Source organism: Lactuca serriola, chromosome 3 (assembly GCF_051521515.1).
Source record: "Lactuca serriola cultivar US96UC23 chromosome 3, Lser_US96UC23_V15, whole genome shotgun sequence".
In the NCBI taxonomy this organism is placed as follows: domain Eukaryota; kingdom Viridiplantae; phylum Streptophyta; class Magnoliopsida; order Asterales; family Asteraceae; genus Lactuca; species Lactuca serriola.
The window spans coordinates 310,733,192-310,749,410 of NC_136410.1; positions in this window are offsets into that span (position 1 = coordinate 310,733,192).

Genomic DNA, 16,219 nt, shown 5'->3' on the forward strand with positions numbered 1-16,219 from the left:
ATGAAATCCATTCTTGCTGTTTGAGTGGATATGTGTATGATCAAGAATATTGTTTTTGTATTATGTATGATCGATTGCCATTTGTTATTGGTTGTGCTTCAGGTCTATGTACAAAAGCAAAAAAAAAAAAATAAATAAATAAAAATAATAAAAATAAAAAATTTTAGATATTTTTCTCCAACTTTAAACCATAAAAAAATATTCATACGAGCTCGGAATGAGGCATTTTTTTTCCAATTGTAGTCCTTGGTCTTATATATGTTTTAGTATCAAAAAACAACTTAATTGATTAAGATATGACTGAGTTATACAACCTTAAACAGAGGTTGTTATGAATGTTATCTAATATTTTAGCATTTTTTAGTTTTTTTTTCTTAACTTTCAACCATCATAATAACTTCATATGAGTTCAGAATGAAGGGTTTTTTTTTTAAGATTGTAGTCATTTGTCTTGTCTACATTTTAGGATCAAGAAATAGCTTATTTGGTTAAGTTTTGGCTGTGTTTTACAACCAGGGGTTGTTAGGAATGTTGTCTAATAATTCAGCATTGTTTAGTTTTTTTCTTAACTTTGAACCATCATAAAATATTCATATGAGCTCGGACTGAGACGATTTTTTTTTCATATTATAGTCCTCTGTCATGTCTGTTTTCGGATAAAAAAAACAATTTAATTGGTTAATTTTTGCATGAATTATACAGCCGTAAACAACGGCTGTTAGGATTTAGGTATTATATTTTGTATTCATTATGTGGTGTTATGTTTAATGGTTGAATTACTATTTCAAGCATCTTTTATGTAAATTTTTTTGTAGGAAAGACAGGGCAAAGAAAACACACATGGACTACTGAAGAGGATGCAAATTTGATTGAAGCATTATTGGAGTTACATATATCCGGAAAGTATGGTGGTGCCGATAACGGATTCAAATCCAGTTATTTGAAGGTGGTGTAACAATTACTGAATGTAAGTTGTAACATCCAAAAATATGGTCCCAAAATTTTCATTTTTAAAATAGTATTTCAAAATATCACCCATACATCCCAAACAAAACCAATGTACCAAATGTCATAAAATCAGAGTAAAGTATCATATGTGGAATCCCAATGGTGTGTGCGATGCAGTTAACCCGAGCTCTTCCTTTTGCAACCAGAAGTACCTGAAACATAAACTGAAAAACATAAGCACAAAACTTAGTGAGTTCCCCATACTACCCCATATCAAACATAATAAACCATATATTGGGCCCCCGCCCGACATCAGGCCCCGCCCGGCATCGAGCCCTGCTCGGTATACATATATGTTGTTCTCAGGCATTGTCTGTCACTGGGCCTCACCCGCTATACACATACAATCAATATCACATAATCATACTAACATATATATATATATATATATATATATATATATATATCATAAACAATATCATATGTTCCAGTCCTCAGGCCTCGTCTGACATCGAGCCCCGCCCAGTACGCATAGCAGCACATAACGCATACAAAGGTCACGCATACTCTTAGCATTGTAACATAATCAATAAGGGTCGACATTGGTGCCTTAGACCCGCTAAACCCAATAATGAAACTCACCTCAAGTGTTGAATCTCACAGAAAGAAATCCCTAGTTGTTGTCATGACGACTCCCCGAGCTATCAGTATAGAATAACACCCAATCAATATCTAATACAGTAACAACTCGAAACTTCTATCTTGTACTCTTAATCATATTCAATCAATGTTAAACTTGTTTTGTTGACTTCTGGTGTTGTTTATGTTGGATTAGTGTCTAAGTCCATAACTATTTTGGTATGTACTTGACCCGATGGTGCATGGTCCTTTTGGGTTGCCTTCACCAAAGCAACTTGATAGGATGAATTATGAAGAGAAAGGATTAAATATGATTTATTAATATATTGTGAGAATAATATATTAAAAGAGAAATCATATTGTTTAATTAATATTAGTCAATAATTAATTGGTAATTAGTTTTGTGACTAAAAGAGATTAATTAAACTTAAGGGACTGGAATTGTAATTATAAGATAATTGGAATTTGGGCCATGGATTGCCTTTTATTATAAGGTGGACGAATTCTATGGGGGAAGCCCATATGAAATCGTCCAAGGCCTTAAGGAAAGGGCTCCATGGGCTGCTTAGGGCTTAAGCATCCAAATTAGGGTTTCCTTGTTAGATAACCCTGATTGCCTAACTATATATAAGACCCTTATGACCCAAAAACGTGGCTAAGACTTCTCTAGGGTTTGTAGATGGTTTTGGGCAGCCTCCATCCTCTCTCCTCTTCATCCTCTTGCTTATGGTGTTTGTGAACCATTAGAGGAGTGACATTTGTGACTCTAAGCTTTCTAAAGTCAATACAAGGAGATTTGGGATTGTTATTGCTACATAACAATCAAGGTAACATCTTAAACCTATTCTTATGTTAATATGATTACTTGAATGCTAGAATTAGGGTTTATAGTCTTGGATAACTTGCATGTACAATAGAGAAACCTAGATCTAAGCATTAGGGTTTGTATGAGCACATAGGATGTTCTTAGGACCAAAACCCATCAGTGGTATCAGAGCCTAGATTGGTTTCTATTGCATTGATGCTTTGTATGTTGAAAAAATTCGATTTTTGTGTTTCTGGGGGCTGAACTCGTCGAGTTTTTTAGATGAACTCGCCGAGTTCATGCTGAACTCGACGAGTCCATGCCTGACTCGACGAGTCGGCTGGTCAGTGAGAGGGAAAACTGGGATTTCTTGCTGTTTTTGCTTAAGGATAGTTGCCTTATCATATTAGATCAATATAAATCCGATTTTATGATATATTTGACTATATTCTTGATCTAATTGAAGATATTTATCAATTAATAAAATATTTGTTTCCTTATGTGATAATTGATTAATTATTTTGATTAAATTGGTAAATTGTTTTGCAAGAAATCATTTAAATTAATCAAATATGGATAATTATGTGATTAAATGTTAATTTAGATTATTTGTTATTTGATCCTTGTTGTTATGAAAAGTTTCATACTTTCCCTTTTAGGTTTTATAGTTTAACTTTGAACCCAAAAAGTTTTGTTGTTTTGAAATTTAAATAGTTGAAACCCTAATGTTTTGAAAAAGGTTTCAAAACTTGCCCTCAAGTTTTGGAATTTAAATTCTGATTAATTGTTTAATTTTGATGTATATTTAAATTCTAAACCCTAATGTTTTGAAAAAGGTTTCAAAACTTGCCCTCAAGTTTTGGAATTTAAAAGTTGATTAAAAGTTTAATTAGGAATGTTAAATTCTAAAACCCTAGTATTGGTTTGAAAAAGTTCAAATCACACCCTTATGGTTTTATTAATTAATTAAGGTGTATAATTAAAAAAAGGTTTAAAAAATCCATAAAAGTTTAGGTTTACAATTTAATTGAATTAAAAGTATAATTATTAAATTTAACCACCTAGTATTTTAAAAGTGTAAAATATACCCTATACTATATATATAACATTAAAAGTCTAACATTATATATATGTATGAGTAAAAGTCAGTCTTACCGTTAGTAGGCCTCATTCACGAAGCTGGTCTATAAGGGGTGTTTAAGGAAATTGCCTATAAAATGGCGATTAAATGAGTATCCACTCTTACCCACCGCACTCTTGACTAGTGGAGGGTCATTAGCCGAACGGGTAGGGTAAGACAAAACCTTCCATTATAAGTATAATGAATTATTAAAGTAACTAAATGTTTTCATAAAATTCCCAATCTTAGTTACTTAGGCAAAAGTGAATTGATGCAATTCCATGAAATTACACTTTGTGCCTTTGCGAAGACGTTAGTGGAGCGTGTGTGGTTTACCGGCACACTAAATGGTTCTAAGCAAAGGTAGCAAAGGGTGACTCAATGTTTGTCATAGTTCGGTGGAGCGTGTGTGGTTTACCAGCACATCGAATAGGTGACTGTAACATGTAAGGGCACCATGTAAGTTTGCATGGTTATTCACACCCGCTTTGTGATCCTCGACATCCCAGTCACAAACTAGAGGGGCATATTGAGATTTAAACATGCCATTGAAATGTTCAATGAATCTCAAAGGATCTAGGAGTTTTCATAGATTTAAAACTTAAATTTCTTTTTCGTTTTTCATAGTGGAAATTAGTGAATCATCATTCACTTACCTTCAAATGTTCTGCAATTTGGGTTACGGCATCCCTCTCCCGAGTTTTAGAATATTGTGTTGGGTCCTAGCCTTAGTATCTCATTTGGGTGATCTACTAAGGACTCAATCAATCAACTAACTTGAATTCATTTTCTCCCATTTTGTAGATGTCAAGGTATGACAACTATGGTCTTCTCAAATCCCGTGGAACAAGCATTCCACATGAAGATGATATTCCACGATTCGATCGAGGAACAAGAAATCATGCTTCACTTCCTCCTCCTCCTCCAATTATTATCCCTAACCCACAAGTTCAAAGACTTGAAAAGTTCAAGATCACTCAAGCCCTTTTGGCAAGTAAACATAAAGAAGGAAAGTCGGTGTATGCACACGTCCTAGGGATGACGTCACACATTGAAAGGTTAAGAATGTTGGGATCCATTGTCTATGAGGAAATGGTTGTTGATTGGGTTCTTCAGTCACTTCCTAACTCATATAGTGAGTTCGTAAGAGAATACTATATAATGAACTGTGACGTGACCCTTATAGATCTCACCTATATGCTTATTGCTGCTGAATCAGCAATGGTTTGGCGCAATAGAAAAGCAATGTTGATTGGTGAATCTGCCTTGAAGACCTCTATGGATATAGACAATGGCAACGAAAGACATGCTATGATCGAAAAGTTTGATCATAAGAGAAAGACAATGTCTGAAGTAGTTCCATGTCATGTTCCAAAAGAGTCAATTTGCTTTTATTGCCAAGAGAAAGGGCATTGGAGACGAAGCTGTCCCATTTACCTAAGAGATCTAAGAGATGGGAGAGTCGAAACGTATGGCTCTAATATAGGTAAAATCCATTAACTAACTCTTTTAAGTTTCTATTCTAGATTCTTAATACATAATGTGATAAGATTACAATTGATGTTTTGTAGGATCGAAGAAAAGAAAGGAAGCTTAAGGGAAGAAGTGAGCAGAATCTAACCGTGAAGGAATAGATATCAATCGCATTTCTCGAAGATTAGATTCTTGAGCTACTACTTAGAGTTAGAATAAGATTGCTAAGAAAGATGTATTAGCATAGTTTTTCAATGAATTGCATTGTAAGGACAAATTTTTTCCGCAATAAAATAAATTTTGATTTTATATTTTTTATTTATCCTTGCAATGGCGTATATGAAAAAATTGATGTTTGAATGTTTCTATTATTAGCAATAATGGATTTGGTTCTTATTATGTTATTTATGGAAAGTCAAGAGTATACCAAATTGGGAGAGTTTCTCATCGCCCAAGTTTCAATTGGACAGAAACTTAGAATCATGCAACTTGGTTGCACGATGAATGAGAAATTTCATATTTGGAAATTAGACTAATTCATTGACAAAGTGTCAAGTGAAGGACTAGGAGATCGAGCACACAAAGTTGTGTGTTGATCAAGTTCGCCATAAGAGTAACAAAGATATTCGTCATGATTTACTAAAGGTTTAGTAAATATGATTATACTTATAAGATTAAGTGTAATTTTGAATTGATTGAAAAGGTTTAAATCAATAGCAGAACGAATAAGAAGAATCAAGAAGGCAGAAAGATAAAAGTTTCTCCATTCTAAGAAGAAGGGAGAGTACCTTTTATGCGTTATGATAGGTCTTAATGATTAAGAACCATATCTCAATTGATCCTATAAGTGAGTCTTAGTACAATTGTATGTTTAAGAAGAGGAATCAAGGATTGAAGAAATGGTTAAATCAAGAAGTCTATCATACTTCGTTCCAATAACAAGTCTTGTGACAATGAGTGAAAAGTATTAAAGGTTTATAACATTCATCAAATGTGGAAAGTTGTGATGTCTTGAATAAGACAAAGACCAACCAGGACCAATTTATGAAGTGTTTTTGATAAAAACTACACTAACTCTTGAATATTTGTTTGTCAAGAGAATCTTATATGTCAAGGAGTCAGTGGGAGTCTTAATGGTCTTGAAAAGTTTCAAGAACAAATCAAATAAACCTTATCGATCATCACTAGCACACGAGTTGAGGTTTTTAACCTATCGTGTTGACATTATTTTGTTTCTATGCTATTCCAATTGAGTTAATTATGCATGTGAGTTATATAAGTTCTCATTTTGAACGCATAAAAGGCAAGGCACCTTAATCAATGATAGGTACATTGATAGGAAAGGGTGAGCTGCTTAAGTACTTGGAAGACATGGTGGGTAGTTGTGTTACCATAAGGCAAGAAATCAAGATTAAGAAAGTTCGATCCATATGAGTTTGAATTTGTCGTAAACTTTGGTTTTGACAAATTCACACGATAGGAACAAATACACCATTTAAATCTAAGTGTCATAAGATTTCCTCCTTCATGAAAATGATTGTGAGGAAATGCTTTCACTAAGAAAGATTTTAAGAAGATAGTGATTGTAAAATTGCATTCTCGAATTCGATTATGGTTACGGTATCCCTTTCCATAATTTGAATTGTGAGGTTTGGCAATTAGTCTTAATCGTTTAGACACGCATACGAACTATCTAAGGCAAAGGTGTATAAGTTAAAGAAGCCTTGATAAAAGATTATCAAAGCATTAAGTATTAAAAACAGGGACTTAAGAAATTCAATAGGTATTGTTTTTCTGAAAGTTAAGATGTTTATGAATATATGTCGAAGCTAGTGGGAGCATAAATGTTATGTTTTATAGCAATCATCATGATAGTGGGAGCATAAAAGTTATGATTGTATGATTATTATGGAAAGTATTGCAAGTTGGCAATATTAATTATAGAAAACAAGAGTTATACCTTGCAAAGTCGTAAGGGTTGTAAAGTTGCATTGCTATAATTAAGGGAGAGAATATTATGCTTCATTTCAAATCTAAAGGATTAGGTTGAGAAATGTTAATAAATTTAGTCAAAGGTACATAGTGTGTTCTTAAAATTTCGATTATGATTACGACATTCCTCTTCACAATTCGAATTTTGAGAACATAACAAATAAAACATTATGTGTCGTGTCCCATACGCTTCGGGTATAGGATCGATTGCAAATGCTTTAATGTTTGACCATTCTAAAATTTTCCAAATGTCTAGCGCATTTAGAGGGAAAAAGGACAAGAATCGGTTTTGACTAAAATAATTAAACAACTATCAAAGGACAATCCAAAGTTCGACGAGGATTGGTTGCTTGTGAGTAGTTGGAAGCATGGTATTAAATGGACCATATGGACATTATTATGAATAGAAAAGATTCTATTAAGAATGAGTGGTCATATGGAAAATGTGGAAATGTTTCCATATTGGATGGACCATATCGACATCATTACGAATAGATAAGATTCTATTAAGAATAAGTTTTCATATGGAAAATATGGAAGCGTATCCATATTGGGAATTGAATATTGAAAATCTATGACTAGATTAGAAACTTTTATGCAAAAGGATGTTCCCAGAATGTACTTTGAGTGAGAGACATCATATCTAAGGAATTGTCTTGTAACAATGTCCGATAGAGGACTTTGTAATATCATTGGCAATAGTCTTTGTGACTTTGGTGCAGTGACATTACGAAATGATCATTGCATAGAATGTTAGAATCTATCATATTTTATAAGTAACAAGAATTTGATATTCTCACACTTATGAAAAAGGATTTGGAGTTATGAAATGAGAATGATTCGAAATGTGTTCAATTTGATCTACTTCACAAAAGTAAGAACCATAGGTAAACATTGTGTGCATGCTAAGAGCATGGGACAAGTGTAATAATTCAAGTAAGAAGTTGATTACCCGAAACGACAAATAATGAGTAATCGATATGGTGATAAATAAAAGGAGTTTTATTTATACTCAAAGGTTTGAGGCCATATGGGATTATTATTATTCTTGTGTTTCACATTTGCATGTTTTGACTTCCAGAATAATTGAGTTTATTAAGAATAATCGAATTATTCAAACGGACCACAGTTAGTCATACATGGAAGTAAGTATGAATGAAGACTGTCATGAATTGGTTTGTAGATTGTCTAGAGCGTATTAGACATAGCAAAGGTTTGATGCAACGTTCATGAGTGCTTATGAATATGATTTGAGCATTGGATTAAACCCACGCTCACTTGGATCACTCCATGAATTGTATCACGAGTGATTGGTGAGACGATAACATCTTATATTCTTGAAACCGAGATGTGTGAGTTGTATCTTGCAAATCGGTTGCACATTGATAATATGTAAACGCACTAGTAACTTGGTGTTATAAAACATATTGTTGTGTGTGATTCGGTGAGTGAGTGCAAGCAAGCATTGTATCAAAGTTTATCCGTTCCTTTTATCCAAAGTAGGATAAAAGCGATATCTTTGGGCCCCTCGATGGTTTAGTGATGACAAACGTAAATGCTCGGCCGGGCTAGGGCTAATTTGATTTGTTCAATTAGTCAGTCGTCATAAATCGGGAATCGGGATATAGTACAAAGAGAATGATTTGAAATCATGTCTCATACGATATCTAGAATGGAGGAATATATGATCCCTTATCTAAACGACACGCGTATCTGATAGGATCAGAGTTGACAGCGGCTTTGGAAAGCTACGATTGCAGATCAGGATCTGAAGTCATACGCATAATAGTTATTAGACTTATCCAAGTGGGAGACTATTGGATTAGTGTCTAAGTCCATAAATATTTTGGTATGTACTTGACCCGATGGTGCATGGTCCTTTTGGGTTGCCTTCACCAAAGCAACTTGATAGGATGAATTATGGAGAGAAAGGATTAAATATGATTTATTAATATATTGTGAGAATAATATATTAAAAGAGAAATCATATTGTTTAATTAATATTAGTCAATAATTAATTGGTAATTAGTTTTGTGACTAAAAGAGATTAATTAAACTTAAGGGACTGGAATTGTAATTATAAGATAATTGGAATTTGGGCCATGGATTGCCTTTTATTATAAGGTGGACGAATTCTATGGGGGAAGCCCATATGAAATCGTCCAAGGCCTTAAGGAAAGGGCTCCATGGGTTGCTTAGGGCTTAAGCATCCAAATTAGGGTTTCCTTGTTAGATAACCCTGATTGCCTAACTATATATAAGACCCTTATGACCCAAAAACGTGGCTAAGACTTCTCTAGGGTTTGTAGATGGTTTTGGGCAGCCTCCATCCTCTCTCCTCTTCATCCTCTTGCTTATGGTGTTTGTGAACCATTAGAGGAGTGACATTTGTGACTCTAAGCTTTCTAAAGTCAATACAAGGAGATTTGGGATTGTTATTGCTACATAACAATCAAGGTAACATCTTAAACCTATTCTTATGTTAATATGATTACTTGAATGCTAGAATTAGGGTTTATAGTCTTGGATAACTTGCATGTACAATAGAGAAACCTAGATCCAAGCATTAGGGTTTGTATGAGTACATAGGATGTTCTTAGGACCAAAACCCATCAGTTTAAGAGTTCATTTAAGTGTTCTAAGCTTGAGTATGACCATAGTTGAGTTTAGGAATGAGTCAGCAAGTCGTATAGTGTCAAAACCGGGCCATACACGCCCTTAAGGGGAGTGTACGACCGTACACATGGGTGTGCGGCCGCACACTCACATCTTGGCCGCACGCTTTCTTTTAGGCAGCATACTTACCCCTATATAAAGGGTAGCCCCCTTTCCTTTCATTCTTTTAACACCTTGGTAGCACACAACACCATTTCTATCAAGCTTCTTCAGCCACAAACCCTCCAAAGCTTCAAGAATGTGAGTAATTCATCCTCTAACTTGATATCAATGAAAGACCACTCTATCTAAGCCTTAAGTGTGCAATATTCGTCATGTTCTTCGTGTTTGGAAGTGAGTGCGGCCGCACACCCCCCTTTAAGGTGGCCGCACACTCTTGAAATACCCTCCAAAGTGAGAGTATGACTTACATAATCGACATAGACATGACCCTAGCCTTGTTGCACCTAGGAATTGACATTTTGGACATCATCATGTGGGGTGTACGACCGCATACACCTGTGTACAGCCGTACACACCCTTGTGCGGTAGCACACTCCTTGTGTGCGGCAACACACTTCCTTGTGTGACCACACACTCATCCTAGGGCCGCAAACCCACTTCTAAAACCCTTAACTTGCACTACAATTGAGTATAGAACTAGAACACTTCGTGGATACAAATATGGACCTTGCGAACACTTCAAAGGCACATTCTTTCATGAGTTTACGACCGCACACCCCTTGGGCCGCACACCCATGGCCGCACATACACTCAAGGTGGCAATACACTCCCTTCATGCAATCCTACAAGGTTCTAACATTTAGTGCAAGTAGTTCCAGGTCTCTAGAGTGGTTCTTCATCACATCTAGTGGCGAAGTACCTTCATTTGACTCTTTTTTGTGTCATTACGTGTTAATTAGGATCAGATCGTATTTAAGGCTTCACTTGAACACCCAGTTTTCTGTATCGATCCTTCAATCAGACCACTTACCCGAGGTAAGTTCATACCCCTACGTTTTTACGATTTTTAAACGTTTTTAAGGGGGAATACAAGCCAAACACAAATTTTTTTTGTGAACTAATACAAAAGAACTTTTAACAAGTATAAAACTCATGCAATTGATTCAGACAACGATTTTCATATATTTAGATACCTTATCCCTTTTGTACCATGTTGAGCATAAGGGGCATTTTCAACTTACCACCAAAATTGCACAGTTTTTCAGATTCAACATTCACAGTATATACATGTAAACTATAATAGGTATAGTTTGGGGTTTCAGATCATAACTTTTACGAATTTAGAGTTAATCACCACTGAACATATAAATTATGGCAGATTTAGTTTATGGTACTCTTTACTACAATGGCATGGCATTTAATAATTATTTAAGTATAATTATTACTGTATACTGCATCCAACAGATTCTAATACAAGAAGACACTTTAGAATTACATGTAAACTAGATTGTACAACATTGTGAGGCTCTACTTCACAACTGTACCCTTAGGGTATTGAATTAAATCCAATCCTAGTATAACCAAAGTCTCCTGGAGGGAGAGCGTGAGATTTGTGAATAGATCTATTCGGGATTGACAATCCCACACCTGAATTGCTAGCTACAGTTAGGCAGGCATGCCTGGGGTGATAAATGTCATTTAACCAACACTTGAAGAATGTTGTAAAGGTCTCTAGGTCATATCAAGCATGGTTATACAACTCACAATAAGTATAAACCAATCTTTTGTTTACGTGATTTCACTCTTCAATGGTTTTATTTTATGTAATAAACCTAATATACATACTGGTATTAACCAGGGCTTTCACACTATATGATACTTACGTTACTGGTGATAGCCAAGGATCTCCTGCAAGTACTTTCAGAAATAAGAACCGATTACAATAACAAACTTACCATGGGCCTTAAGGTTTAAGGCCCCTTTTCATTATTTAAGAAAATATTGCATTTTCTTGGAATCATACAACCTTTCTACATCTTTATGAATAAGATTTTTGTTACATAACCTCGCTTATGAACTCACCAGCTTTATGTTGATACTTTTTCAAAACTGCTTGTATTCTCAGGAAATCAGTAGACATGTACCTACTGGAGTCTTGGGAAGTTGGAGCAACTAAAGTCATGTCTTTAGATAATACTTTCATTTTTGATGTACTTAAACAAGGCTTAAACATATTTATACTTTTTCGTATACATATTCAATGTAATGGTTGAGTTTACTATGATTGCTATCACACAATGGTTGTGATACAATACATGACGTCATTGTAACGCCCGGGTTTCAGGGCTAAGCATTTTTGTCAATGTAATAGTCTAGGTCAACTCTTGTAACTCTTTTTGAAGTAATAAAGATGAAATATTTGAGTATTATGTGAATTATATGTGTTTATTATTTAATTATAAATGTATAATTAATAAAGAATAAAAATGAGCGTCAAAATTAAAGTGTGAGATAATCCCGATATCTCTACATAAAGGTGTAGAATATGTCTCAAGGTTTCCGTGCATATAAGGAACGCCGAAATCCGAGTTATAACGAAGAAGTTATAACCCGTCGAAGTTTCACGACAGAACCGGCACGATACCGGGAAGCGTGAATAGTGAATTTACGATAGAGCGAGATTTAGCCTTAGTGATCTAAACGAAAGTCGTAGAATATGTTAAACTAAGAACATCGATAAAAAGAACGCCCAAATCTGACTTCGTATGAAGAAGTTATGAGATTTTAAACAGACCAATCCTGTCCCGGCTTGTTAAAAATATAACTTTAAAAATAAAGTCAAAATTAGCCGACGGAGTCTAAACGAAAGTTGTAGAGTACGTCTTCACCTACGCGTGGATATAAAGAACGTAAAAAATGGAGTTCGTATGAACGAGTTACAAATTATAATAGCATATTTACGTATTAAAATAAAGTATAAATCATGTATACGTACACATATATATACATATGTATATATCATTAGAAAGGTATCGACGATGCGGTCATTATAAGACTAATGTTGAGTTCTTTCGACATTAGTTTAGTACAAATATCATTAAATCCATTTATAATAGTATTATAGAGGGGTTTTTAGTTGTTTATATAACTAAAAGGTCATTAAGTAATTATGGAGGGTAGTTTTTGAAAATTCAATTAGTATAAATAAGAGCCTTGGGCTCTCATATTTCTTGCACCATTCTCTTGATTCAAGAGTCTTTCTCTCCTTATCCCCCGAGCATTTCGGTCCCTCGTGATTCGACTTCTCTTTCTGTAGCTTAGTATAGTAAGGTGAGCGCTGAAGCGCTGCACGAATCTTTCTTAGAAAGATTCAGCGACGAAGTTCTGCCCCTGCAGAGCCCGACTCCTAGCTAAAACCCCCTTGTAAGTAAGTTATGCTTACCTTATTTTAATATAGCTTATATTTAAAATTAGTATTGTTATTATGAACTTATAATAAATATTTGAGCTATTATTATAACTTATATAAGTGTCGTTATAATATTTTTTTTTAACTACTTGCGGTACGGGGAATCTGGTTTAAAGGGCCGCATAGGGTTGTTGGATTTCAGAAGTGCTATATGCCAAAATGGTCCTGCCCTCCGGTGTTTTATGTCTGGCCCCTGTCTGTACATAGTGGTTGGAAAATATTGTTTAACGCTTATATAATAATAATAATACTAAGACTAATAGTTGGTCACGGTAAACATTAGACTAAAATTTAGCGATAATAATGCTAGGTTTCGTCGAAGGAAAATAGAATCGTTAGAAGCAAGCGCTGCCCGATTTTGGAATCATCACCTTAACAAGTGAGTGCATAGTTACTTTCAACTTACACATAGATATGAAATATTTTATATAAATTACGTGCTATGTGTGCATATTATCTGAATACTTGCTATCTATGCTAGATGAACGTTGTTATACATGTTTTCAATGATTTAAACTGTATATGTATTTTATATCTACGAAAATGTTGGGGTAAAACATGGGTAGATGCAATAGGTGATGTGTGATAAAATGATGAGAGGCCTCGATGTTGATGTTGTTGATTCTGTCATCTAGCGGAGTATGGATGACGACCACGGACTCTTCTAGACAGTCCAGTGGAACACTAGCAGGCTCGCAACCTGTAGGTGTTTGTGAACGATATGTTCACCGGTGTACTCCATCCCCCAAATGGTTGCCTTTAGGACATTTATTGCTGAGGAATCCCCTTAGCAGTAGTGTCCGTCCCGATGATGATCCTTAGGCTAGGTCCCTTATGATAGGTGTTTAGGGACGTAAAGTGAGGATAACGGGAACGGGTAATCGGGTTATTGTTGATCGATGAAATTAATAAACTTATTTATTGTGGGTTGAAAACCCTATGTGCTCACCAGGCTCCCAAGCCTGACCCACTCAGTTTTATGTATTACAGGTAGTGGCGCATGAGCATAGGTGTGATGTTTTGGACGAGGGATTACGGATATAGGCCTGTAGATATGAAATAATGTAGTAAGGCTTATATTGTACTGTTTATGCTTTTGATCTGTACGAACATGACATCCCGAGTCTTTTAATGAAATACATTTCTATGGAAATGCTTTTGATAAATCTTTATCATATTTTTGTTTTGGGACAAATTCCGCAACACTTTCATTTAAAATGTAACTCTGATTTTTAAACAAAGCATAAACAAACCGGTCTTTTCTGGCTGTGATTTTGGGGATGTCACAGTTGGTATCAGAGCATTAGTTTAAGCGAACTAGGAATTTGTAGGATTTCTAGACTTAAACTTAGAATGCTAAGTGATGATTGTGAGGTGTGAGCACTAGCTTATTTTAGGAATTGTGCCTAAAATGCTTTTATGTGCTAAATGTTTTGTGCATAATATGCTGTTAATTGTTCGGATCTATGGTCTGTTGCCGACCGGATCTGGAAACCTTATGTGTTTAGGATTCTAAACGTACGACTACGATATTAGAACTAGCATGTAAACGTTTCGGAGTGATAAGGACGATTTAAAACGTCTATCCTAAATAAAGATCTAAATTCACCTTATTCGGTGTATAGATCAAGATGGCAAGGACCCGTAGCGGAAACGTGAACGCAAATGGAGGTAGGAACCAACCCCCAGTGGTTCAGCAAATACCTGTTGTTGAAGAAGTTGCACCTGAGCCAGTCACCATGGCTGGAGTTCAAGCCATGATTCAGGCTATGCTAGCTGAACAAAGGGAAGAAATGAGATGGATGCTCCACGAAAATAGGGACGAACCTACCATACATGTTGAACCAACGGAGCCAGTTCCCAAGCCATCTGAGGAAGGGAACTATAGCCGCCAAGTGAGTCAAGTAGGGACTCAAGGTGAGCAAATGGATGGCCCAGAAGGGAGAAACAACAAGGATGGGCGGATGTACAAAAATTTCTTGGGTGCAAAACCACCAAGTCTCTCAGGAAGCCCAAAGCCTGTTGAGATTATGGACTGGATCTCCGAGATGGAGATGGTGTTTGAGAGCTGCGACTGCAGCGAGAAGCAGAAGACTGTCTTCGCTGTGAGACAATTGAAAACTGGAGTCTTGAGCTGGTGGAAGCTATTGGCAGATACAATGCCACGGGGAGAAGCTCTGAAAATGTCATGCGATGAGTTCTTGGAACAACTGAAGGCGCAGTATTGTTCAGAGATAGACCTGATTGATCTGAACAATGAGTTCCAAAATTTGAAGAAGGGGAGAATGAGCATCGATGACTATGCTGCTGCATTTACGGAAAAGATGAAGTTGTTTCCATACCTAGTGCCAACCGAACTTTCCAAAATTGAGAAATTCGCAAACGGACTGCCGGCTGACTTTGGCCCAACAGTCAAGATGGCAACCACTCTGAAATCAGCTGTTCGAGCAGCTAAGAACGTGGAGACCCAACAAAAGGAAAGAGGTCTGGAGAGGGCTGAGGTTGGTGAGAAACGGAAGTTCAATGGATCCTCGAAGTCCAACAAGAAGAGTAGATTCTCGAAGTCTGGTTCGAGGGGAGGAGGATCAGAAGCGAAGTGGTGTGACAAGTGCAAGAAGAAGCACTCTGGGAAGTGTGACGGAGGGGTCACTTGTTACAAGTGCGGAAAGCCTGGGCACTACGCCAATGAATGCACCCTCAACCAGAAAGCCTGTTATGGGTGCAATGAAGAAGGGCACATTTTGAAGGACTGCCCGAAGAAGAAGGAGACAGGAAGACCCAACATACCACCGAAGCCGAAGACGAGAGCCTTCCAGATGACGCTCGAGGCTGCAAAGGAGGCAGCAGACGTCGCTTCAGGTACCTTTCTTGTAAATGGTTTGCCTGCAAATATACTATTTGATTCCGGAGCCAACTACTCCTTTGTGTCGCATAAATTTGGTGGGAAATTAGCATTGCCTGTAGAAAAACTAGATAATGCCCTGATTGTAGAAGTTGCCAGTGGCAAATTTGTACCTGTTAGTAATCGTATTAGGAACATCGTCATTGACCTAAACGGAAACGAATTCCACGAAGAGCTATTACCCATAGAGTTAAACGGTTTCGACATCGTTTTGGGTATGGATTGGCTTAGCGCCAACGATGCTGAGATTCA